Source organism: Mustela nivalis (genome assembly GCF_964662115.1).
Source record: "Mustela nivalis genome assembly, chromosome: 6".
Taxonomy (NCBI): Eukaryota; Metazoa; Chordata; class Mammalia; order Carnivora; family Mustelidae; genus Mustela; species Mustela nivalis.
Window position 1 is genome coordinate 140,137,013 of NC_139025.1, and position 24,573 is coordinate 140,161,585.

Sequence of the window (24,573 nt, forward strand, 5' to 3'; positions counted from 1 at the left end):
GCCACTACTGAATGCCTTCTTTGCATGAAGACTACACCTCTGCTTCCAAGTTCTCTTGTGTTCTAAATGTTCTCCCTCCTGGCCCACAACAGTTCTTACCATGCTGTTATTCTAATTAGCCAATGCTTCATAAGTGTGGATCCGTGGGCCAGGACACTGCGGTTAAGTACTTTACCTAAAACACTTAAGTATTTCTCAGAATCTATATAATAGCTGTTATTTGAATCCCCATTTATTAAAGACAAAGTGGGAATTCAGAGGCATTAAGTGAACTCTTGGGTTTATACCATCAGTTGCCAAGGCAGGACTTGGTGAGGTCTTTCTGACTCGGAGCCCAGGCTCTTAACCACCAATTATAACAATTAAATTCTCCAGTTGACAGGCCACCCACTCCCATCACCTATAGAACGCCAGGTCTGTCCCACACTCTTTTATATCTAATTCCTGCTCTTCCAAGGGGGTGGCCGGGTGTGAAGTTCTGACCTCCTGGAGGCAGGGATCTGGCCCTTTTCCTCCCTAACCACCGAGTGTCTTGCAAGGTCGACTCAGAACACAGAAGACACGGGCTCCTTGGTGGAGGGGAAAAGAAACCGCCAGGCGGAGATCAAGAGTAAATAAAAGTGCAAGAAGAGCACAGCAGGAAAAGGAGAGGAAGGAGGAAGAAAGTTCATGGGAAGGAACCAAGGGCAAATATTTGCTGAACGCTTTAGGGCCAGTCATGGGACCCAAGGATCTCTAAGGGTCTCTGAGTAGGAGTACTCAGCGCACTGGGCACGGAAATCGGCCCAATCTCTCCAGACCAGCGCGTCTGCGTGGCCGAACTTGCAGCCGCAGTCTTGCAAACATGGCGGGGCTTAATGGGGTGCCTGGTTCTGGTACCTCCTGCCCGGGTCAGGGTGGTAAAAACGCAGCTTGCTCTCCCCACTGATCCCTTCGGGAGCGACGGCCCCAAGCACTCCTCTGAGTATCCGCGGAGACACGTTACTCAGCCATTACAAGTTTGCAAGTCACACTTGTTCTCTTTCCTCACTTTGAACACAGACTGCTGGGGCGCATCTTCCTTTTTTGGCGAGCGAAGCCGGACCAGTGCGTTAAGAGCGATCTCTTCCTCTTCGCTCCGCCGGCGGCCCGCCGGGGCCCAGGGGCAGCCGGCAGCGGAGCCCCTGGCCGCCGCGCGACCGCGCTTGGGGGGGCGGTCGCTCCAAGGTGACGCGAGGCCGCCTCCGTCCCCTGGAGGCGGGGCTGGCGGGCGGGGGTCTAGGAAGTCGGAGGGCGCGAGACGTGCCCCCGCCCCCGGCGCGTCCCGGCCGTTTCTGCGCGTGCGAGCGGCGGCGGCGGCGGGTCCCGGCAGGTGAGGGGCGCGCCGGCTCCTGGGCAGCCCCCGGGACGCGGCCTCGGACAGGTGAGGGCGGGGTCGGGCTTACCTGGCAGCGCGCCCGGCGGGGACGCGGGGGCAGCCGCCGGCTCTCTTCCGGGGCGGGCGCCTGCTCGCCACCGAGGTGAGGCGTTGGGGACCCTGAGGGTTCGGGCTGGGAATTCAGCGGAGCTCCTTCCCGGGAGCCGCGGCTTCCGGAATAAGGTGTGCGAAGGAGGGAGGCAGAAATCCGAGGGGGGCAGTCCCGGAGAGCGCACGAAGGGCAGGCGGCTTGTCCCAGGAATTCGTGGCTTTTTAAAGGACACACCGTTGGTCCCCTCGGGGCGCAGTGGAGTTAGTCACCGCCACCGCCTGGGCTCTTTCTGCGGAGCCCCTCGTTTGTGTGGGATTTCATGCGCTCCCTTCGTGGAGACCCGGAGGTTCAACTCTGGTTGCCAGCGCAGGCATTGGCGCAGCTGCCCAGGAGAAGAAAGCCTTAGGATAATTGTGTGGGGGTTCGAGTCTTGCACATTAAAAACAAAAATACCAGAAAACCAAAAAACCCAATACGGGGATGGTGGTGGTGAACTTGAGAGGCGATTGCTTCCGCAGTGAGTTCCTCAGCGCGCGGTCCATCTGTCAAGCAAATGGGGCGCCGAAGGCTTTTAGTCGTGGTTGGGTTTCCATAAACGGGTTAGAACGTCTGAAGGAAATTCTGTGCGGTGTCTGAAGGTTTCAGCGGCATGTAGGTAGGTACTTACCAAGAGCGGACTGGAAGTGACATTGACAGGAGTGACTTAAGAGTTACCAAGCAGCTTCCAGGTGAACCTTGGAACTTTACAAAAACCTGCTTCCCAACGCACTGAGTGGCAAAGAGGTCTACGGGTTATGATTCCTATTAGCATCCATTTTCGCTTGGGTCAGCAGCATTTAATTCAGTACGTATTTGTTGTATGTCTTTTAAGGAGGAACCTTTGTGAGAGCCAGGTTGGCGTGCCCTTTGGTAGCACAGGTGTTGATACACAGGGGCCATTTAGGGCCCTCATTCTGCGCAGCTGGGTGCTCAGAAAGAGCAGGGGCTTGGGCCCGCATTTCTTAAATCTCTGGTACTAAGCGTTTAAATGCAGGGAGAATGCAAATCTTTGAAGAAGTCTGACATCCCAGCTGACAAGGATTATGAAAAACCATCCTCAAAATAAGGTTATTGGGCACTTTATCTTGTTGTGTAAAATACACAAGGTAGATATTATTCCCCCTTTTTCAGGTCAGAAACCCAGGCAAGGAGGAATCTAGCAGTTTGTTGAAAGTAATTAGTGGACCTGAGAGCCAAGGGGGATATTTCTGAATGCAAAACCCATGCTTTTTCACTATTCCAAGGTTCTCGGACATTTAATGTAAATCTGACAGATTTAATGGAAAATAATTCAAATTTATTTTCCTAAAACAATCCATCAGTTGCAGTGACGGTTATGAATAAATGAGTATTGCTTTCAGTCTCTTTGTGTGGTTAAACTATAACCAGTCTGGGCCAAGAAGATGAACGGCAGTTTTTAAAATACAAAGTTTATTATGCGTCTTTGTTAACATATTTTTAAGGACCAAATATGTCCAAGAGGGACAAATATGGTAAAACTTTGTAGGTATTCCTTGTGGATTACACATTGAAGTAACAGTTAATTTTCTTATTATTCATATTCTTTAACACAGGTCAGCTTGATTCCATATCTTTCAGAAGAATAGAAATCACTGTTTTCACCTAGAGAGGACTTTGTGTGTGTGTGTGTGTGTGTGTGTGTTTAAATCTATAATCATATATGAATATATGTAACATTTATTTTAAAAGGTGTATCTGTTTTTCCTTAAATTTGTCTCTAGAAGTGTAGAGAGTACTGCCGTGCACTTATGGGGGAAGGAATCCTAATATTCCCAGTTTAGCCTTTGAGTGAATGATCCATTACAACTTGTAATTTCTTCAAATTCCTGTCAACCACGAAAGTGATTTTCAAACTGCAATTATTAGGCTGTAGATGAGAATGAAAATAATGTAATAATTTTAATACGCTATAATAAATAAAATTTAATACATTTACATTTAATAATGTAAATGTAAACCACGAAAGTGATTTTCAAACTGCAGTTACTAGGCTGTAGATGAGAATGAAAATAGTCCTTAGACTTTTAAAAAAAATTTTTAGAAGTTTTTATTTATTTGTTTGTCAGAGAGAGAGAGAGCACAGCAGGCAGAGTGGCAGGCAGAGAGAGAAGCAGGTGCCCTGCCGAGCAAGGAGCCTGATGCCAGACTCGATCCCATGACCCTGGGATCACGATCTGAGCTGAAGGCAGCCGCTTAACCGACTAAGCCACCCAGTTATCCCTAGTCCTTAGAATTTTAAATAATATTCCCGACACGGAGAGCACTTGCTTTCTTAAACTCTTCCTTATCATTGTTAGTAATTATACAGAGATATTGAGGGGTTTTGTAATTAAATTATCTTAAGGTGTTGAAAATAAGTGTCTTTTTGGGGGGTGAGGTGGGGAAGAGAGTCTTTGCCTGTGTTGGGAGGATCACGTAGGCTATATTCTGCCCAAGTTGTGCTTGGCACAATTTTTATTTTTGTTTTCATTTGACAGTGAAATCAACAACGCACCTTGAACTCCTCTCTAGGAATATTTGAAATCCTGACTAGAATGTGTTTGTAGATGTGTGCTTGGCTTGGTTAAGATTCTCTAATGGAGGGGCCAAGAGTGATGAATTAGAGAACTTTCCAGAAGACCAAAAGGGCCAAGGAGCAGAGTATGCATGAGATGTGAAGTGGGCAGATCTAGATTTTGTGACACCTGAAAGGCAAATGACTTGGGGATCTTTAAAAAAATAATGTAAAATTAGTTATGAAAGTGAATGCTTATTTAGAATGGAAAAAGATATGATCACCATTTGCTGGAAGTTTCTTTCTCTTTCAGCTGAGAACTTTGGGCAATTTACCAGAAATGCTTACATAAAAATGCTTCCTGATTGCAGCCCTCTCTCCCTGAGAACACTGAGCATCTCCTAGCAGCCTGTAGCCCTCATAGGGACCTCTGCCAGCGAGAGGCCGGAAGCTGAAGCGCCATTACCATCAAAAAGTAAGAGGGCCAACTGTGGTTGTAGGCAAAGGACTCATGGTTCACTGAGCAGGATGAAGGCTGGTCGCTGGGGTGGGAGGGATACTCAGCTTATTGGGGACTCAGGGCATTTCATATCTAGTAAACAGCCTGGAGGTAAGGCTCAGAGCTGACTTTTAGGACCTACTTTGCTTGGCTCTCCAGGGAGGCCTTTGGCTATTGGCTCTCTCAGTGCTCATTCTACCACTCATCGTTAATGGAGGCTTCTCTATGTCCCAGGCACGGACTATGGCAAGGTCCTATTTACCAGGGAGCTCCTACCCTCATGGAGCTGATTTCACTCTGACAGCACAGGGTCCTAGGGGCTGGCCTGGAGCCTGGGGGGCTCCTGATGGCTTGAGCTGAATTTGGAATTGTTGGTGGAGTTACCAAGATGGAAGAGTCCAGGGAGGGCATTCTAGGTGGGTGGAGGGCTGGAGACAGCCAGAGGTTCGGACCCCCGTACTCTCCTCCATGGATGCAGTGAGGCCCCTTTGGTCAGGGGTTCTCTGCATGTCCTTTCAGACCAGCTGCACCCATACAACTGGTTTTAACTTACTAGAGATGCATGTTCTCAGCCCCCATCCCAGACCCTCTGCATTGGAAACTCTGTGTCTGGGGCATAGCGATCTGCATTTTGAGAAGCCCTCCTGATGACTGCGGTGCGTGCTAAAGTTTGAGACCCGGTGCTCTTGGTATTTCACGGAACTGGTTGGGCATAGACTCCCCTGTGGAGATGGTAAGAGGGGAGTGGGATTCATGCCAACGCTAATATGCTGTGACTGTGATATGAGTATCATTTATGTTACGGTCACTGGCATTTTTGGAGTACCTGGACTGTACTCAGGCGTTGTGCTAAGAAATAGGAACTCTTTTAATCATGAACATAACCCCACAAAGCAGGGCTGTTGTCACTTACATTGAATGTGAGAAAACTGCAGCCCAAGGAGACAAGGGGAGTGTCCCCCGGCACACAGCTGGAAAGCATTTCAGCCAGGATTCCGGCACTTTCCCTCTCTTCTGCCTGGGATAGTTTTCATCTGTGTCTTTGTTGCGTGTGGGTCTTGTAGGGGAGGCTGGAAGGGAGACTTGAGACTACGTGGACTGGCCCTTTTTAACAATCATTGTCATTTGCTGACCATGTGGGTTTAACAGCTTTTCCTTTAGGGACAAATCGCCAGATGAGATAGGTACCATTTTGTCATTCCGTCCTTGGGGGAATTTCTAAAGTTTCAAAAGCAAATGGACACAAGTGCATATACGTAATTGAGCAACATGGATGTTTCCTCCTTCCCTGGTATGGTGATGGGCTCATGTGCATTCCCTCCATGGGTAGAAGGTAGCCTTGTTTTGTAATGTGGGTTTCTTCTGGGTATGGGCATGGGGACTTTCTTCTAAAGCCCAGCTCCCTGTCCAGGACACAGATATCTTGAAGATGATGGTGTGTTTGTCTATGAGGTCCTGGAAGGTACCTAGAAGAGCTATGCTTTGCATTTTCACATTTTTTTTCTTTCTGAAAACGATTGTTCTCCACAACTCTCTATATTTTGTCATGGAATACCTCCATCATTTCAGGAGGCATGAAATAGAACACAGGTGGGGTACCTGGGTAGCTCAGTGGGTTAAAGCCCTGCCTTCAGCTCAGGTCACCATCCCAGGGTCCTGGGATGGAGCCCCACATCGGGCTTTCTGCTCAACTGGGAGCCTGCTTCCTCCTCTCTCTGTCTGCTTCTCTGCCTACTTATGATCTTTGTCTGTCAAATAAATAAATAAGATCTTTAAAAAAAAAAAGACACAGGTATAGATGTGAGGACATGTGTGAGTGTGCCAAATGGTGGTTTGCCTTTGGGTGTGGACCTCAGGTTACTGAGCCTTCGCTTCTCTGCACGCAGATGTTGAGACAAATGTTAATTTGAGTGCAGGGCAGGCAGCAGAACTTAATTCTGGGAGTGCTGGCTGTCTCAGCCATGCCTTCATGCATTCACATAGTCATTTGTCGCCTGCCTGGTTGTGCTGAGTCTTAATGTCAGGCACCGGAAGAAGATACAGTGGTGGCTGGACAGATGTGATCCTTACAGAGTCCTGAGGACAAACTTACCCGCTGTGCTATGGCTGAATGGAGCCAGATGCCCTACTTCCCACAATGAGTCATCTGGAAAGGAGTTAAGAACTTATCTTAGTTCAGGAGAGAGGCTGTAGGGCTTGGCTTAAGGCAACTGGGAAGCAGAGGTGTGTGAGGGTTTAAGAAATGATCTGGGAGATTGCGTAGGTGATAGGGGGTTGTAGGAGGTTGTGGGTCAGGGTTTGTGCCTTGGGCCCCTGTGTTGGTGCTAGGACCACAAGTCAGGATGGAGTTGTTTTGAACAAATAAAAATGAGTTTTGTGGACATTGTGAGTTTGAAATGTCCGCATGACTCCAAGGTAGAGGTTTGGGTACATTGAATAATGCAGCAGAGAACCCAACTGAATAATTCAGCAGGTTGAGTAATATCAACAAATGAATGATGCCATCTCCCAAGGAGAGGGTGGAAGCGAGAAGCAGTTCACAAAGGAAACGCGGGCATTTCCCCTGGCATTGGCAGGGTAGGCACAGATTCGAAGTCCTTTGATGGAAAAGGTGAAAAGAGTCTACTTCCACTTTTTCTTGAGAGGGTGGAGATAAATTCTCTGGCCCTTTTGCATGATTGATAGCCTGCTATCTGGCCCATGGGAGGAGGGTGGCAATGTGGAACAGCAAACAAGGGCTGGCCGGAGCAGAGGGGCAAGGGGCTCATTGAAAGCTCATTTGCAGCGTTTCAGCTCATATAATTGTCTTAAGGTAAAATGCTTGCCATCTGTCCTCTTTTTTTTTTTTAAAGATTTTATTTATTTATTTGACAGAGATCACAAGTAGATGGAGAGGCAGGCAGAGAGAGAGGTAAGCAGGCTGCCTGCTGAGCAGAGAGCCCGATGCAGGACTCGATCCCAGGACCCTGAGATCATGACCTGAGCTGAAGGCAGCAGTTTAACCCACTGAGCCACTCAGGCGCCCGCCATCTGTCCTCTTAATGGGTTATTTTCTCTTGTTAAAAGTACTCACTATACAGGTGCCTGGCTCAGTGGCTTGAGGCTTCTGCCTTCGGCTCTTGTCATGATCCCAGGGTCCTGGGATGGAGCCCCATATTGGGCTCTCTGCTCGGCAGGGGGCCTGCTTCCACAACCACCCTCCCCGCTGCCTGCCTCTCTGCCTCCTTGTGATCTGTGTCTGTCAAATAAATAAATAAAAATCTTAAAAAAAATACTCACTATAAATATCTATCATAAATAGTTGTATTTATTGTATATCATATTTATTATAAATTAACTATCTGGATCATTTTGTAGCTCATACAGATCAGCCAGTGCTGTTTTGTAGGCACTGCTGATACGAATACTACAAAATTAATTTTTGTGTAGAATGTTAGGTTTCCGTAGGTGCTCAGAGTTGAGTCGAAAGCTTGTTTAAAAATTGTGTTAGAAAGTGGCTGAATAAATGAAACAAGATGGGATTGGGAGGGAGACAAACCATAAGGGACACTTAATCTTACAAAACAAACTGAGGGTTGCTGGGGGGAGGGGGATTGGGAGAGGGGGGTGGGGTTATGGACATAAGGGAGGGTATGTGCTATGGTGAGTGCTGTGAAGTGTGTAAACCTGGCAATTCACAGACCTGTAGTCCTGGGGATAAAAATATATTTTTATTTAAAAAAAAACGAAAAAAAAAAGAAAGTGGCTGAAATAAATAAATACATGTTCCTTTGTCCAAAAAACTATTAATTGAGCATGCATTATATGGAGTTTTAGTTGTGAATCATCTCCCTGTCCCCTGAGAGCTTACAGCCAAGATGGGAAGTCGGACAGTTTTACAGATACCTGCAAGAAAGTGTGCTGTTTGCTAAGGATAAGGGGCAAGGTGCCATGGGAGCCAAGCGGTGAGGGGCTGGGCTGCTTGCACTTAGTAGGACTGGGCAGCTGGAGTGAGCCAGCGGTGGGCAGGGATCACTCTGTAGCATGAAGCAACATTTGGAAAGAACAAACAGGTTTTCAGAATTTGCTGGATGGATGCTTTTGAGGAACTGAAAGTTTATGATCAACTTTGTCCATTAAAAGTCAGACATAGGGGGGCGCCTGCGTGGTTCAGTGGGTTAAGCCACTGCCTTCAGCTCAGGTCATGATCTCAGGGTCTGGAATTGAGTCCTGCATCCAGCTCCTTGCTCAGCAGGGGGCCTACTTCTTTCTCTGCACCTGCCTACCATTCTGCCTCCTTGTGCTCTGTCTCTCCCCGACAAATAAATAAATACATACATACATACATACATATAAAAGACATATTCACGAGAGGTTGTGATCTGGTCAGGAAACCTAGAAAAGAAAGTACTAAACTTATCTGCATGACTGTCCCCACGTTCAGAGCCAAGAGGTGACTGAGGGGATGGTACAAAAATGAAGCAAACCCCACTCAAACCAGAAACAAGTAAAAATAATGATTGTGATGATTGTATGATAATTTGTGTTTTGGGTGGTAGTGGGGAGGGGGCTATTGGGAAAGATGTTGGTGTTTAGTTTGAGAACTTCTTAGAAAAGGATACTATATTATTATGTAATGTCATATAATATATATATACATTATAATGAATATATATAATATATATAATGTGTATAATGTATATAGTGTAATTGTATATAACCAATATCATTATGATTAACAGTCTTACGAAGTGTAAAACATCACATAATTATTACATATATAGGTTTCTAGTCTGAAAATGGCCTTGGGGGTCAGTGCTTCCACCTCCTGTTGCTCTTTCCTGAATGAGGTGGGGTCCAGTGGTGCCGCAGGCTTGCTTACCTTCCCCTGGTCAGTCTGTCTGGTGAATGAGTCTGTCGCCGTTTGTCCTCTGGCAATGTGTCTCACTTGAGTGAGAATTCTTGTCTGTTAATGAACTGTCTCCATCTTCTCCCAGTCTTTGTGTCACCCTCTTTTAAAGATTTTATTTATTGATTTGACAGTGTGAGAGACAGAGAAGGAACCCAGGCATGAGCAGGGGAAAGAGCAGAGAGAAAGGGAGAAGCAGATGCCTTGCTGAGCAGGGAGCCTGACACGGGGCTCGATCCTGGGACCCTGGGATCATGACCTGAGAGGAAGGCAGACGCTGAACCGACTGAGCCACCCAGGCGCCCCTGGTGTCACCCTTCTAACTTAACTTCCTCTCTGCTGTGGTTGTCACGCACTTTGTTACATAGTCGAGTGTTTTGGATATTATAAGAATCTTTGGCGGAAGTCGCTTTCAGTGTTTTAGACCTGCCTAAACAGGCAGAATTTCTCTGATGTTTCTTTCTTTCTCTTAAATCTATTTGATTTGTGCTGGCACAGAAACGTTTGGCTTCAGCAAGGGATGAGAAAGAAGGTTCTCAGGAAGTTTCAAACTCTGTTAATATTTGAACCAGAAGACATGGCAGACCTGAGAAGGTACATGATACATTGTTTCTAAACATCATAAACTCTTTATGTGATTAAAAAGAAAAAGTTTGAACAGGTTGGTGCCGCCCTGCTCATTAATAACCAATTGGCATTTACTTGCTTTGTTAACAACTTCCTTTCCAACTTCCGGCTTTGTGTCCACTTCTGCCTTTGTCACCGTGAGCTCAAGATTATAAATCAATAATTGAGTGCTTAGTTTTTGTGTTCCTTGCCAATATGTGCCTTTTCATGGATGTTTTTCTCTTTTGGTGGAAGAAGCTTTTTGTTTTCCCTGGTTTGTAGGGCATGTGGATTCAGCTGGCATATATTTCATGTCACGTGCCCACTCCTGGGATTATGGAGGTTCTGCTAGGTAGCAGCATCCTCTTATTCTCAGGAACCGTGCTGGATAGGAGTCATACCCATTTTATAGAAGAGAGCACTGAGACCCAGAGAAGCCATGTGAGTTGTACAGGGTCAGCCCATTGGATGGAATTTTACTTCCAACCCCCACCCCCCACTATTCCATCCTAAGCCTGGGCTATTTTAACAACTCCGTTCTGACTTATTTTCTGGTGATGTGGTTTAGCCCCCAAACTAGGGAGTCTCCAAGACTCATGACAGCTAAAATGCCGGGTATTTCTTTGGTTCATGGATTTGGAAGCAGCTGTTCTGTGCATTCCCAGGCTGAATGCAGAGTTGAAACCCTTCACCGCAGAGGCTACTTTAAAAGCCATATCGATAAAGCTTTGGATTCCTGCTAACCCCTATTCTGGAGATGGATTTGGCAGGATCTTGATAAACACATCACGTTAGAACAATTTTCTGCCAGAAGCTTGTGAATACATGAAACTAGATGCTCTGAGAAGGTCTCTCTTTCCTATCTGACCCAAGTGAGGATTTAAAACACGAAATTGTTATAATAAATTTGTGTAGCAAAGCAAGCAGTCAGTAATTGTAAAACTCATGGCTCGTTCCACATGAGTACAACCCCAAGAGAACAACTTAACTGTGTGTTTTTTTTGTTTTTGTTTTTTAAACTGATGTCAGCTTTTAAAGAGATACAGATGTTGACATTTTAAAATCCAGATGAAATTCTTGTGGTGCTGTTGTTTGTATCTGAGTGCTCTTTTGCTGTTCATTCATTTACAGATATCAAGAACAAATGAGATCTTTTAAGGGTCCACAGTGTACAGATGGGGTTGGTATTCTGGTTGATGTGATCTTGGAGAAGCTAAGAGTTAACTTCTGCTGAATGTTCTGCTTATCCCCATGGGGACTTCTGAGGTACCTCTTGGGAACCTTTCTTTAATCTAGATAGTCTGTTCACTGAGAACACAGAAGGAAATTGAGAATACATATTTCAAGCTCTATTCATTACACTTCCTTTAGGACTGCATTTTACCTTTCTGTTGAGGCTGATGTGGTGTCTATGGGAAGCAGCAGGATATGACCAAAATGGCCCAGCATCTGTCCTCATGTCCTACCCATCATAACTTCATGGGCCTTTGAATAAAGCCCTCATCAGTGTTGTCTCTATCCATTCCAATTAGAAGTCAGTTTCTTTCAGGGGCGCCTGGATAGCTCAGTCAGTTAAGTGTCTGACTTGTGGTTTCAGCTCAGGTCATGATCTTAGCGTCATGAGATCGAGCCCCATGTTGGGGCTCCCCACTCAGAGGGAAGTTGGTTTGAGATTCTCCCCTTTTGCCCCACACCCCATTCACACCCCCCCCAAATAAATACATCTTTAAAAAAAAAAAAGGAAGTCGGTTCTTTCATGGTATGCAATGAATGATGAGTTTGTTGTTGTTAAACTATTTTTAATGTAAATTTTGCTGAGCAGTTCTGGCTGTCTTGTTGGTATAATTTTGGTAGTGTCTCTGGTTTGTAGTAATAGCCTCGGTCTAGCCGGATTGAAAACCAGCCCTTGCTATATGAGATTTTTTTTGTTGTTTTATTGTTATTTTTTCTCTAGTGGCTCTGGTTGAGAGCTGTCTTAGTGCTTAAAAATCATTGATTTTACAGCTGCTTTTTTTTTTAAGATTTTATTTATTTATTTGACAGAGAGAGAGATTGAGCAAGCACAGACAGGCAGAGACAGAGGGAGAAGCAGGCTCCCCCCTAAGCAAGGAGCCTGATGGGACTCGATCCTAGGACACTGGGATCATGACCTGAGCCGAAGGCAGCTGCTTAACTGACTGAGCCACTCACCCTTACAGCTGCTTTTAAGATTACATAGAAAGCACGAATGGAATAGTGTAGAGCAGGACCTCTTTACACACACACATATATTCACACTATGTGCTGCTGCATCAGTACATTTGTTTTCTGTTAATAAGCACTAGAAATATACTAGTGGTTCCCTTATGGAGACCTCTAGTCTGGGCTGAGTCACTTCTCACTGCGTGCCTCTCTGCACAATTACAATTTCCTAAAGGCATACCTTGACAAAACATTGCCAGGGCCAATTTGATGCTGGGATAACAGGCCTTTTTCTGTAGTCTTTAAATGTCACTTAAACAAACTCCTCCTCAGACATGAGACTCTTAAAAAGACTCTGCATTTGTTTAACTTGTTAAAGGTCCTAAAAAAGTCTTGTTATCTATGTCCAGATTTTATCAGCCAAACATCTCCATTTGCGATCAGGAGAACCAGTCCTCCAGTGCGTGCTGCTTGAAATGATTACAGGGAGGAAAGTGTCCTGAGTATTTCTGTCTACTCAGTAAGCATTTCTGGAGGTCACTGCAGATGGGGTGGGCAAGGAGTGGGACCAGAGAAGACACTTCTTCTCCAGTAGGGCATTGATGGAGCCTCACACTGTGGCTTCCTTGTCTCACCATGACTGAGTTACTGGGAAGAGCCCCAAGTCTGGACAAACCCTGGGCTCAAATATCAGTTCTGCCCTTGTAAGACTTCAGTGGCTCCAAAATTCTGGTTTCTTGTTTGTAAAACAGAGTTTGCGACTATTTACCTGGGTGTGCTGTGAATATTAGTGGTAATCCCTGCAGAGTGCTTTGTGTGTAACACGTACTTTATAAATGCCTGTTATTCCAGGAAAAGAGGGAGTCTGGCTCCTTCGCCGTATCCACACTTTGGAGAACTGAGTGCCAACCATGTTAAGGCAGCTTTTCTCCAGGGATCAGATGCCTCTTCACTGTTGGTGTTTGGCTTTATGTTGCCTTTTAACCAGAAGAATGAGAAGAGAGAGGGCAGAAAGCAGGAGTAGGACCTGGTACTAAATTGCATAATTTCAGTTCAAAAATTAACTGGAGACAGATTTTTTTCTTTTTTGAGACACATTTGAGGGAGCAATAAAAATTATCTAAATTCAGTCCATTTTACCCCAGTGGAGGTTCTTATCTTTCGAGTTGAGACACTATCTCTTCCTTTTTTTCCTTTAGTTTTTTTCCTTTCACGTTTAAGGTATTTTTTCCCTTTTGCATTTTTAAGTAAGTCTTGACATTAGAAAGCTGATACTGGACATGCACACATTGATCGTGTGCTGAATTTAGCATTTTCTTGGTGATTATAGTATAATTTGATGAAAGCCCAGCCACTCCTCAGGGAAACCAGACAGTGTTTCCTAATTATATGTGGACGAATTAATACCTTGGAAGTTTGACTTTGGAAGGTGACACCAAATGGTTTCATTGGGTTCACAGCCTACATTTCTGATGGCTGAAAAAGAGAAGGGAAAAAAAAAGTATTGATTAGCTAAGGATTTCATGTTTAAATGGAACAACAGGGAAAACAGAAGCAGTTTCTGATTTCAAAATGCACATCTCCTTGGAGAGTCAAGATAGATCTTCCTAAAAAGGTGATTAGAGGAACCCTCTTGGGAGCAGAGAGGATTGTAAAGATAGGCAAGTTCTGTTTGGACCGAGAAGTGGAGGGAAAATGTGACTTGAATCTGGAAGGCTGGTGAGTAAGTGACCCTCAAAGTCTTGTAGAGGTCGCCGGGAGTCATTGGGATTTTTTTTTTCCAAAGTTTTCATTTTTTAGAGAAAGCTTGCAAACTAGAGTAAGTGGAAGGAGCTCAGCAGACTCTACCCTCAGTGCAGAGCCCCATGGGGGACTCCATCCCATGACCCGGGACCATGACCTGAGCTGAAACAGAGTTGGACGCTTAACCCACTGAGCCACCCAGGTGCCCAAGATTGGCGCTCTATGTTCCTCTCCTACTGCATGACCTTGTGCAGTTTTTGTGATAGTTTCTTCACAGTGCTGGCCCTTTCAGGAATGTTGACGCTGAGCAGGAGTTAGGTGAAAAAGACAGAGGGACAAAGTGTCACAAAGAACAAGGACATACAGCTGGGACGCTAGGCTCACAGGTGGCTCTGCAGCATTTTCAGTGTGTGACGTTGGGCAAGTAACTTAAGCCTTCTGTGCCTCTGTTTTTCCATCAGTAAAATAAGGCTTTGATGGTGAGAGGCTCGTATTAGCTTTGAAGAACTACCATGTGTCACGTTCACTGGTCCTAACAGAACCTAGCGATTCCATCCTATTTAAAACCTCATTTGCAGCATTTTAGCTCAGTGGGGAGATTTGTTTTGGAGGTTTTGGGATCGCTCCCAGCCTTTTTGTAGCTGACAGTCTATGACATGAGTTGCAGAGTGCATGCCCTGCGAGACTGTAGAACATTGGGGAATTTCATTTGGGAATTACCAACTGAAGCTGTCATAGGATCGTGTCCACTTCACCGAGCTGGCACTGGCATTGATGGAATCTGAGAAGCGGGGGGGGGGGATCGATATAACCTTTTTAAAAGATAGATGGTTTTAATATTGATAATAGTGTTCTTTACCTTTCCATTTGATTTCATTTGTAACGGAACGCCACATAAATGCTAGGGCGTGCTGACTGCCTTGCGATAGTGAGTCACCCCTTCAGGTATAGACACAGAAAGTTCAATGATCTGGACAGATGTCACTCTAATGCATCACTAACAGGCTGAGAGGTACAGTCTTCAAATAAACTGTCCTTCACATGACTGTAGGAAATACCCTTTCATCTGCATTTTAAAAATCTTCCTTCAATCATAGATGAGGAAAGTCTTGGCTGTGCATGTCTCTGACTCGTTTTGGTTCACCTGTGGCAGTTTTCCACGTTTGCTTCAGATGTTTGGATTCTTTTGGAGGTGACTGAGCACGTGTCCTTCCGTTCCTCAGGTGTGTGCCTTGGAGACCTCATCTGTTGCCTTTTCTCCTGTTGGGACACCTGCTGTCTCAAGACTGGAAAAGGATCTCAGCTTATTGAAATCCAAATGTTGATGGGAGGAGGGAAGCGTGGCTGGCCTCATAGGCTTGCAGTCATGCCCGGGTCGAGGACCCCTCGGCCCTTGGTGGATAGTTTCAGAGACCCCCCAGTTCGGTGGCCTTCTTCTATGCTGGAGTGCAAGGACTTCTCTGGCAACTTGTTGACCGTGATTTTATAAAGGTGATAAGAAAAGTAGATCATTCTACTGATGAAATGTTTTGGGGAAATCCAGATGGGAGGCGTGGGCAGAGAAATGAGTTCTGTCCACAGCAGGTTACACTCAGACCTCTAGGAAGGCTGTGTCATCATTATTGATGTGATGCGCTGGACCCAGTGCACGAAGCTGCTCCCACACCTTATCAGAGAGCAATCCGTAGATTGCCCATCAATAGTTATTCAATGATGAAGCATTTATGGGAAAGCTCACCAATTGTGAAACTTTTTAGGTTGTTGGGAGGTGCTGGTCTCTATGCAGGCTCAGAGTTCTGATGAGTATTCAGTCAGGATTGTAGTAGACTGAATTGCCCTCTGAATGAGTTCATTCATTCATTCAATCCAAACTCAACCACTGTGTGCCAGGTACTGTTCTGGGTGCTGAAGTGCAGGGGTGAACTGGGCAAATACCATCTCCTCTCCTTAGAGGACTTAATTATTGTGGGGGGATGGGAGTGGATAGGAGAGTCCAAATAAACCAACTCATGGGACAGTTTTGATCATGAAGGCCATGCTGAATGTCAGGTGTGACAGATTATGGTGCAAACATGTGCTTTCATACTAATGGGTCAAGGTCAGGGTGAGGGTTAAGGTTAAGGCTCTTGGGGTGCCTGGGTGGCTCAGTCAGTTAAGCATCCAACTCTTGATTTTGGCTCAGGTCATGATCACAGGGTCTTGAGATCAAGCCCTATGTTGGGCTCTGTGCTGGGTGTGGAGCCTTCTTAAGATTCTCCATCTCCCTTTAATTCTGTGCCTGCCCAGCCCCGCATTCAGGCTCTCCTCTCCCTCAAGAAGAAAAGAAAAGAAAAGAAAAGAAAAGAAAAAAAAAAAGGTAAGGCTCCCTAAGGAGGTGATGCTTGGTCTAAACCTGAGGTGAGAGAGCTAGGTGTTTGATCTGTATGGAGAACAGATTCTATTGTTAACAGCCTGAACCAACAAAACAAAATCCCTAGGTCTTCCCTCCAAAAGTTTGCTGCACCCACTTTTCCCCTTGGTGGGGGAGGGGGTGCTCCTTTCTCCTTCATGCAGAATTTACTGTCAGACCTGGTAGCACTGAACATCAAGGAAAGGAGGGCCGCTTCAGGCTGAGGTCTTCGCTGTGGGTTCAGTGAGCCTTCCCCCTTGTACACAACCCAAGTTGACCAAACTTTGCATCTGGCAATAGCTTCTCTTTTCACTTGTTGATGATACTGGCTGGTCAGATGAGCCCAGAGTTGTGGCTAGGCTTGCTTTAACTTCCCTTTCATGGTTAAAACATATGTAAACTTGTGTGATGCTTTTAGCTTTCTGCAAAGGACACACTGTCCTCTTCTCACTTTGTCAAGATTCTGTTCATTTGTGTCAAGACACCTGCTGGAACTAAGAGCTTCCTCTTCCTTTAAGTCTGACTCTTTTCAACTATGGATTATTTTTAGCCTTTTTCTGTCAATTATGAAGCTTGAATTGTATTGAGTATTTATAGAAAATGAATTAAAGCAGCCAGTGAGGCTTTGCAAAGGTGCAAGTTTCTGACTCAAAACTGCTTTATGTTCTGTCACTGGAAACTCACTCCGCATGGGTTGACTTGGTTTTTTGGATTTGTTGCCTAAGTATAGAATAGTATAATTTGGTCCTTAGAATAGAAAATAATTGTATTACATCACTACTACTTTATAGGAAAGCAGAAAATTTACTAAATGATGTTATTAAACCCAAACCTAGATGCTCTTTGAACATTTGTGTAGATATTTATACAGGTTGTTTTCCCTCCGGAAGTTTCTGTTCTGTATGGAGACAGTAAGTGTGAAAACCTTTCACTGCAAATAAATAAGAATTCTACCAACCGAATAACAGATCCGATTAAATAAATGGCTGTTGTAATCCTCTGACACTTTTGCTCCAGGCGAATGAAGTGACTGCATTGAGTTTTAAGAATTTATTTCTGGAATATTAATTAATTAATTAATAAAAAACCCCATACCTGGACTTTTCCCCTTTGGCTGTCAGATCAGAACAAAATTAGTTATGTCGTGTTTTTTGAATTGTAGAGGCCTCTTGAGTTGATTATTCTACGGAAAATCATAGAATACATTAGGTCCTCAGACAGGATCTGTGTTTCTGATATTAGGAGCTGAACAGAGATAGCCTCTGACTGGTCTGGAGCCACTGTTCCCTTTTCTGAAGCCTGGGGCAGATTTTCAGGCTGATAACATCAGGTTTCCCACTGAGCCTCAGAATCATTTGCAGTAATCTCTCTCCAGGCATCTACCTTCCCTTTATCACACCAGATCCTCAGAAATGTACTTGTCATCCAAGATGATTTTGGATTGAACTTTTCCTTTCTGTTGGAGGAAAGCACACAAAGACATACATATATAAAATACCAATGCACAGGGACACCTGGGTGGCTCAGTTGGTTAAGCAGCTGCCTTTGGCTCAGGTCATGATCCCAGCTTCCTGGGATCGAGTCCCATATTGGGCCCCTTGCTCAGCAGGGAGCCTGCTTCTTCCTCTGCCTCTGCCTGCCACTCTCTCTACCTGTGTTCGCTCTCTCTCCCTCTCTCTCTCTCTCTCTCTAACAAACAAATAAATAAATAAATACCAACACACACACACATCAACTTTTGTTTTCATATGTATTCTTTGGACAAAGTGCCATGTCAATACTAAAGGGCATAACATTTTTAGAATTAGAAAGAAAGCCAATAGTCTCTGCTTTGAAAAAACCAGTCGTTCCCATCAGTTCATACTTATACATCATTATGCAGTGCCGTAAGCATAGTTTAGGTACTATTTTTATAATTTGCGTGTCTTGCATTTAAAATTATAAATCATTTTCCAGGCAGCTACTGGCATCAGAGAAACAAATTTTCATGGCTGAGTTAATGAAGATTTGTGGTTCATTCTGTCCACAATGTGTGTATCTCTACAAATATATCTCTGGGATAGTATACATTCTGTGCTAGATATTCTGGGCTTGTAGTATGTTTACATTTTACATTAACCCAATTGTCATCTTGTACAACTGTGCAGAAACTGCCTGTTCTTCAGCTGTGATCACGGACTAATTTAAAATTTCACATGATGGGGTTGTACTGGGAGTTAGTATAGAAGTCTATGAATCATGTGTTTTGGTGTGGATTTTCTTTAATATATTCAAAGTCTAAAAACATTAAGGTAAATCACTGGGCTCTCCAAGGAACTAACACCATAGAATAACCTTGAAAACAACTTTATCTAAGCACCTAAGTGAATTTATACCTCGCAATGGGGGAGCGGTGAGTTGTATATTTTTCCTTTTATTAACTCAGTAAGGGTCTTTGTATCTCGGTTGTTTAATTGCTGTGACATCCACAGGGGGAAATCACTCAGAGAACAGCCTTAAAATTAAGGGAAAAATGGCCTCAAATAATACATTTTGACTATTATGCTTATTTATTGAATTCAGTGCAGAGGGACGAAGAGAGCACAACCGACAGCAGAGCCCGACAACGCTGGTACAGAAATGATCCATTCTGGGGAAAAAAGCTGTCTCTGTTGTGTTATTAAATGTGAATTGCTCTTGAGTGTTTATGGAGTGAGAAGCAGCAGAAAAATGTTTTCATAGTCAAGTTTTAGCAAACATTTTATCCAAATGAAAAGCCATATGTTGATATTTATGTAATGACATAGAAGAATGCCTATGGAAAATGATTTGAAAGTAGTGATACTCCGACTGCCAGGGTATAAAACGGTGGAAATTTCACATACGTGTTTAAGCTGGATGTATCTCTTGAAAAACCAGCACAGCTCCAGCCCTGTGCCTTCTCCCTCGTGCCTCAGCCCCCACCACAGCTCAGCCTGCCTAGGTCTTCTTGTTCCTTTCCTGGCACATGTGATCACCTGAGGTTTTGACCCAGCTATAGTAACATATATCTTATTATTTTACCTAATAAATAAATTTAAAAAGAGGTTGTATTAGGTAAAATTGTTTAAAAACAGGCTTCTTTTTAAACAATTTTACCTAATACAACCTCTTTTTTTTTTTTGAAGAGTTATTTATTTTATTGGGGGAGGGGTTCGTGACAGAGGGAGAGAGAATCTTAAGCAGGCTCCACACTGAGCACGGAGCCTGATGTGGGGCTCGATCTCATGACCTTGAGATCATGACCTGAGCCAGAACCAAAAGCCGGACTGTTAACTGCCTGAGTCACCCAGGTACCAGGTACTTCTCATATGACCTCTTCAAGGTACCACTTTATAAATCTATCTATTCACTCCAGCTTGGCTTAAAAATTGGTTTTCTAACTTATGTACATTTTATTTTAAACATTGGTAAAATACACCTAGAATTTACCATCTTAACCGTTTTCTGAGAGTGAAGTTCAATGGTGGTGAAGTCCATTCACGTTGTTGTGCAAGTATCACCGCCAACCATCTCCAGAGCTGTTCTCATCTTGCAGAACTGAAACTCTGTACCCAAAACAACCATTTCTCCTCTTTCCCTACCCCCAGTCCCTAGAGACCACCATTCTATTCTCTGTCCCCATGAATTTGACTACTCTCATGTAGTAAAGTCATATAGCGTTGGTCCTTTTGTGACAGCCTTATTTCACTTACCGTGATATTATCAAGGTCCATCCATGCTCTAGCATGTGTCAGTTTCCTTATAAGGTAGAGTAATATTCTTTTATATGTATGTACCACATTTGGCTTATCCATTCATCCAGTGATGGACACCAGTATGGCTTTCGTCTTTGGCTGAATGTGAATAATGCTACTATGAATATGGGTGTATAAATAGCTCTTCAAGTCTCTTCTTTCACTTCTTTTGGGTATATACCCAGAAGAAGAATTACTGCAATATAGCATGATCCTATGTTTAATTTTTTGAGGTGCCGTTATCCTGTTTTCCCAGAGGCTGCACCTTACATTCCCACTAACAGTGCATAAGAATTCCAGTTTCTCTAGATCCTCACCAACACTTTCTATTTTCTGATTTTCTTAAGATTTTATTTATTATTTGAGAAAGAATGCATGGGGGGAGGCTCAGAGGGAGAGAGAGTATCTCAAAGAGACTCTTCACTGAGCATGGAGCCCAACGTGGGACTAGATCTCATGACGCTGAGTTCATGACCTGAGTCGAAATCAAGAGTTGGATGATTAACCCAACTGAGCCACCCAGGACCCCCCTGTTTTTCTTAATGTTAGCCACCCCAATGGGTATAAGGTGGTATTTTATTGTGGTTTTGATCTACATTTCCCTAATGATTAATGATATTGCATATGCCTTCTTTATAAAAAGTTTACTGGAAGTGTAAGGACATAACATTTTGCCTTGTCATTGAAAGAAAATTACCTGGCAAGTCAAAAGATCTGGGTTTTAGCCATAGCTCTATCCTAATTAGACATTTGAACTTCAGTTCTATTTAAGAAATGTTATTTAGACTTCTGCCATCCACATAAGACATGAAAATTGTAACCTAGAGGGAAAAGTAATTGTGAATTTTTTGAAGGGGGTATCTATGATTAAAACCTGAGTTTTGCCTATTTACAGTGTGTACTTAGTTTGCTTTTACATGTCTTCCTTTAGGACTTTAATTTTTAAAATTTAGCCTATCTTAATGAAGTGACACTGTTCATTTATTGTATCTTCACTGGTGTACGCGTAGAGAGTATCTCTTTCCTCCTCACAGCAGAGCCTCCTGAAAGGGTGTCTCTTGTCATATCTTTGCTTCTTGCCTTCCCAATTTTCTGCCTTCCAGATCCTGTATCTCCAAAGTCTCTGCAGCCTTCCCAGTAGCCTAAAGCTGTGGATGCACCTCTGCTTTCCTCAGCCCACTTCTTTGAAGTGTTGAGGTGGTTGCTCACTCTCTCATTGAAACTTCTGCTTTCAGCTTCCTTGATCCTCGTTCCTTTTCCTCCCTGAGGAAATGGAGGTCCCCCTGGCGAGTCCTTAGTTTTCATGAAGACTTCCCTTTTGGGGCTCCTGGATGGCTCAGTGGGTTAAAGCTTCTGCCTTCGGTTCAGGTCATGATCCCAGGGTCCTGGGATCGAGCCCCACATCAGGCTCTCTGCTCAGCAGGGAACCTGCTTCTCCTCTCTCTCTCTCTCTCTCTCTCTGCCTGCCTCTCTGCCTACTTGTGATCTCTCTTCCTGTCAAATAAATAAATAAAATCTTCAAAAAAAGAAAAAAGACTTTCCTTTTCTCTGTGCTTCCACTAAGTCTGTGATCCCTATCGTTCTGTCCTTATCTTATTTTCTTTTCACTTTACCCCCTTGCTTGGGGAGGGGGTGGTGGTTCTGTCTTCTTCAATTCTATCCCACACCTTGTTCCTAAACTTTAAACCTGAATATCCAGTTGGGCTACAGTTAGCCTTGACTTTGTTAATTTATCAGTTTTTGAGCTGAACACATTCAACAGGGAGCTTATCTTGCCTTTTGTAAATAACTCTTGCTCTTATTTCCCTGTGTTAATTGCTAGTTCCATTGGATTCCTTGCTGCCCAAGAAGCCTTAGACATTTGCCTTGGCCTCACCCCTACCCTCCCAACACATATGATAACGGATTACATAATTCACTTCTCCACCAGTCCCCTAAACTTCATCGTAATTACTCTTTCCTTGGTCCAAGTTCTTGCTGTGCTAGTTGGATGCATCTCCCGTGTGTTCCATTAGCTTCTCATTCTTAACACCTCATAGGCCATACCAGCTTGTATTGGGGTTGTTTTGTTATCTGCCTCTCCTACTGAACTCCGAGTGCCTTGGGAGAATGAATAGTGTGCATTTTGCTCCTTGAGCCTAGGAGGAGAAAACACATCCCTTCATTCCCATTGCACTCCATTTTTTTTTAACTCATAAAAAATAGGAGCAGTTTATAGTCCCTTGCCTTTTCATGTTACAGTTCTTATCCTATTGTACTATTCATGTAATTATAACCAGTAAAGTCCAAAGATGGAAAAAGAATGTTTTCTCACCAGCTTAAAAAAAATTTGGTAGTATTCTAATTCAGTGGTGGACTGAAACCAACATCTGCTTTTAACTCGTTTTTATGCTCTGGAGCACACCATTTACTTTCCCCTTCAGTGACTCGGATTTTAAACTGTATGAATCAAGGTTGCACATGCGTGGACAGGAGGTTGGAGCTGGGTGACATGTAGAAAACTTTGAATACTTCGATGATGGATTAGTGTCTTCTTCTTCTTCTTTTTACTTGGATTAGTGTTTTCTTCATAGGGTTTGGGTCTTCTTTTAATGCTTTTTTAAATTTCTTCCATTTATTATAGCTACTTATTTCATAGGATAGTTAAATCCTATCCTTTTTTAACTAGCCTTTGTAATTTTCTGTACTGTTTCCCACTGTAATGCACCAATAATTATAATATCCATGGTATCTCTTTGGGTTTTTTAATTCTTAATTTAGAATTATGACTGACTTACCCAGAGAAGAGATTTGATGAGCCCCATTTAGGGATGACAATGCAGTCTATAGGACTAAGCACAGATTTTGTGATTTTAGAGAGAAACTGTTCAAATCTTCACACTGCCACATATTAGCAGACAAGATGCTTAATATTTATAATCTTTGATTTCTTCTCATGTTCATTTGGTTTTTTGGGGGGGCAATGGGGGGGATGGGAAGACAGAAAATTCATAGACAAAGAGTTCAATGCAGTGCTTACCCATAGTCACTACACAACAAAGGGTCACAAGCCAAATTACCAAATTACCCACTTGATTTGGGAAATGTAACAAATGTGTCCTGTGTGATTTCCTTCTCTCTCTCTCTCTCTCTCTTTAAAGTTTTTATTTATTTATTTATTTGACACTGAGAGTGAGAGCACAAGCAGGGTGCACAGTGGGGGGAGAGAGAGAGAAGTGGACTGCCTGCTGAGCAGGGAACCCGATGCGGGGCTTGATCTCAGGACCCTGGGATCATAGCCTTAGCCGAAGGCAGATGCCCAACCATCTAAGCCACCCAGGCACTCCCCATGTGTGATTTCTTAATGATTTTGTATGCGGGTAAAATTGAGGTTAACACAACTCAACTATATACAGTTTTTTTAAATTTATTAATTTAACAGAAAGACACAGTGAGAGAGGGAACACAAGCAGGGGGAGTGGGAGAGGGAAAAGCAGGCTTCCCGCTGAGCACAGAGCCCAGTGCGGGGCTAAATCCCAGGACCCTGGGATCATGACCTGAGCCGAAGGCAGACGCTGAATGACTGAGCCACCCAGGTGCCCCTCAACTATATAAATATTAAGAAAACACATAGGGCGCGTGGGTGGCTCAGTGGTTAAGCCGCTGCCTTCGGCTCAGGTCATGATCTCAGGGTCCTGGGATCGAGTCCTGCATCGGGCTCTCTGCTTAGCAGGGAGCCTGCTTCTGTCTCTCTCTCTCTGTGCCTGCCTCTCTGTCTACTGTGATCTCTCTCTGTCAAATAAATAAAATCTTTAAAAAAAAAAAAAAGAAAAAAAAGAAAACACAGATTTTACATTCTGATAAATACTAAGTTACAGATATATTTATTGGATGAACAAATGAATTTAAACTGTCATGCTTGCCCTTATGAGAGTAAGCTTTATTTTGCCATTAATCACAGCCTTAAATGATTGATGATTCTTTATTTAGAAATGAATGACTCTGCCAGAGAGAATTTCCAACTCTGTTGCATTGCTTGTAACTTCAATAATGTCACTGAATTATTTCTCTAAGGCTTGTAGTTTTCAGAAGAGCTTAATTTGACATTTTTATTAAAAAAATGTTTTATGGGGGCACCTGGGTGGCTCAGTGGGTTAAAGCCTCTGCCTTCAGCTCAGGTCATGGTCCCGGGGTCCTGGGATCGAGCACCACATTGGGCTCTCTGCTCAGCGGGGAGCCTGCTTCCCTCTCTCTCTGCCTGCCTCTCTGCCTACTTGTGGTTTCTCTCTGTCAAATAAAAAATAAAAAATCTTTAAAAAATTCCCAACCATCTGGGAATGGCCAGTGAATATGGTGCCAGGCTAGGCCAAACAGGGATTTATGGACATACAACTTTTTAGAAGTCTCTCTTTGGGACATCAGACACATGGTTCCTTTTTTTCCCTAAAGACAATATTCAGTAGATTATATTGATCAGTACTTTCACAACTAGTTCCTAACGCTTTGATCTTGCAGCTACGCACTCATTTTC

The 24,573-nt window shown here is 43.8% G+C and overlaps 1 protein-coding gene across 9 annotated transcripts in view; it reads left to right on the forward strand.

Annotated features, from left to right (window-relative positions):
• Positions 1 to 1,254: 1,254 nt before the first annotated feature.
• Positions 1,255 to 24,573, forward strand: part of LOC309867653 (melanoma inhibitory activity protein 2-like) — a 525,646-nt gene continuing 502,327 nt past the window's right edge. For 2 of the 9 annotated variants that reach the window (XR_014313282.1, XM_082736709.1), the window contains exon 1: positions 1,255 to 1,351. The gene's annotated coding sequence lies outside the window, so the exon portion shown is untranslated. The other 7 variants (XR_014313284.1, XR_014313281.1, XR_014313285.1 and 4 more) reach the window with 7 other exon arrangements.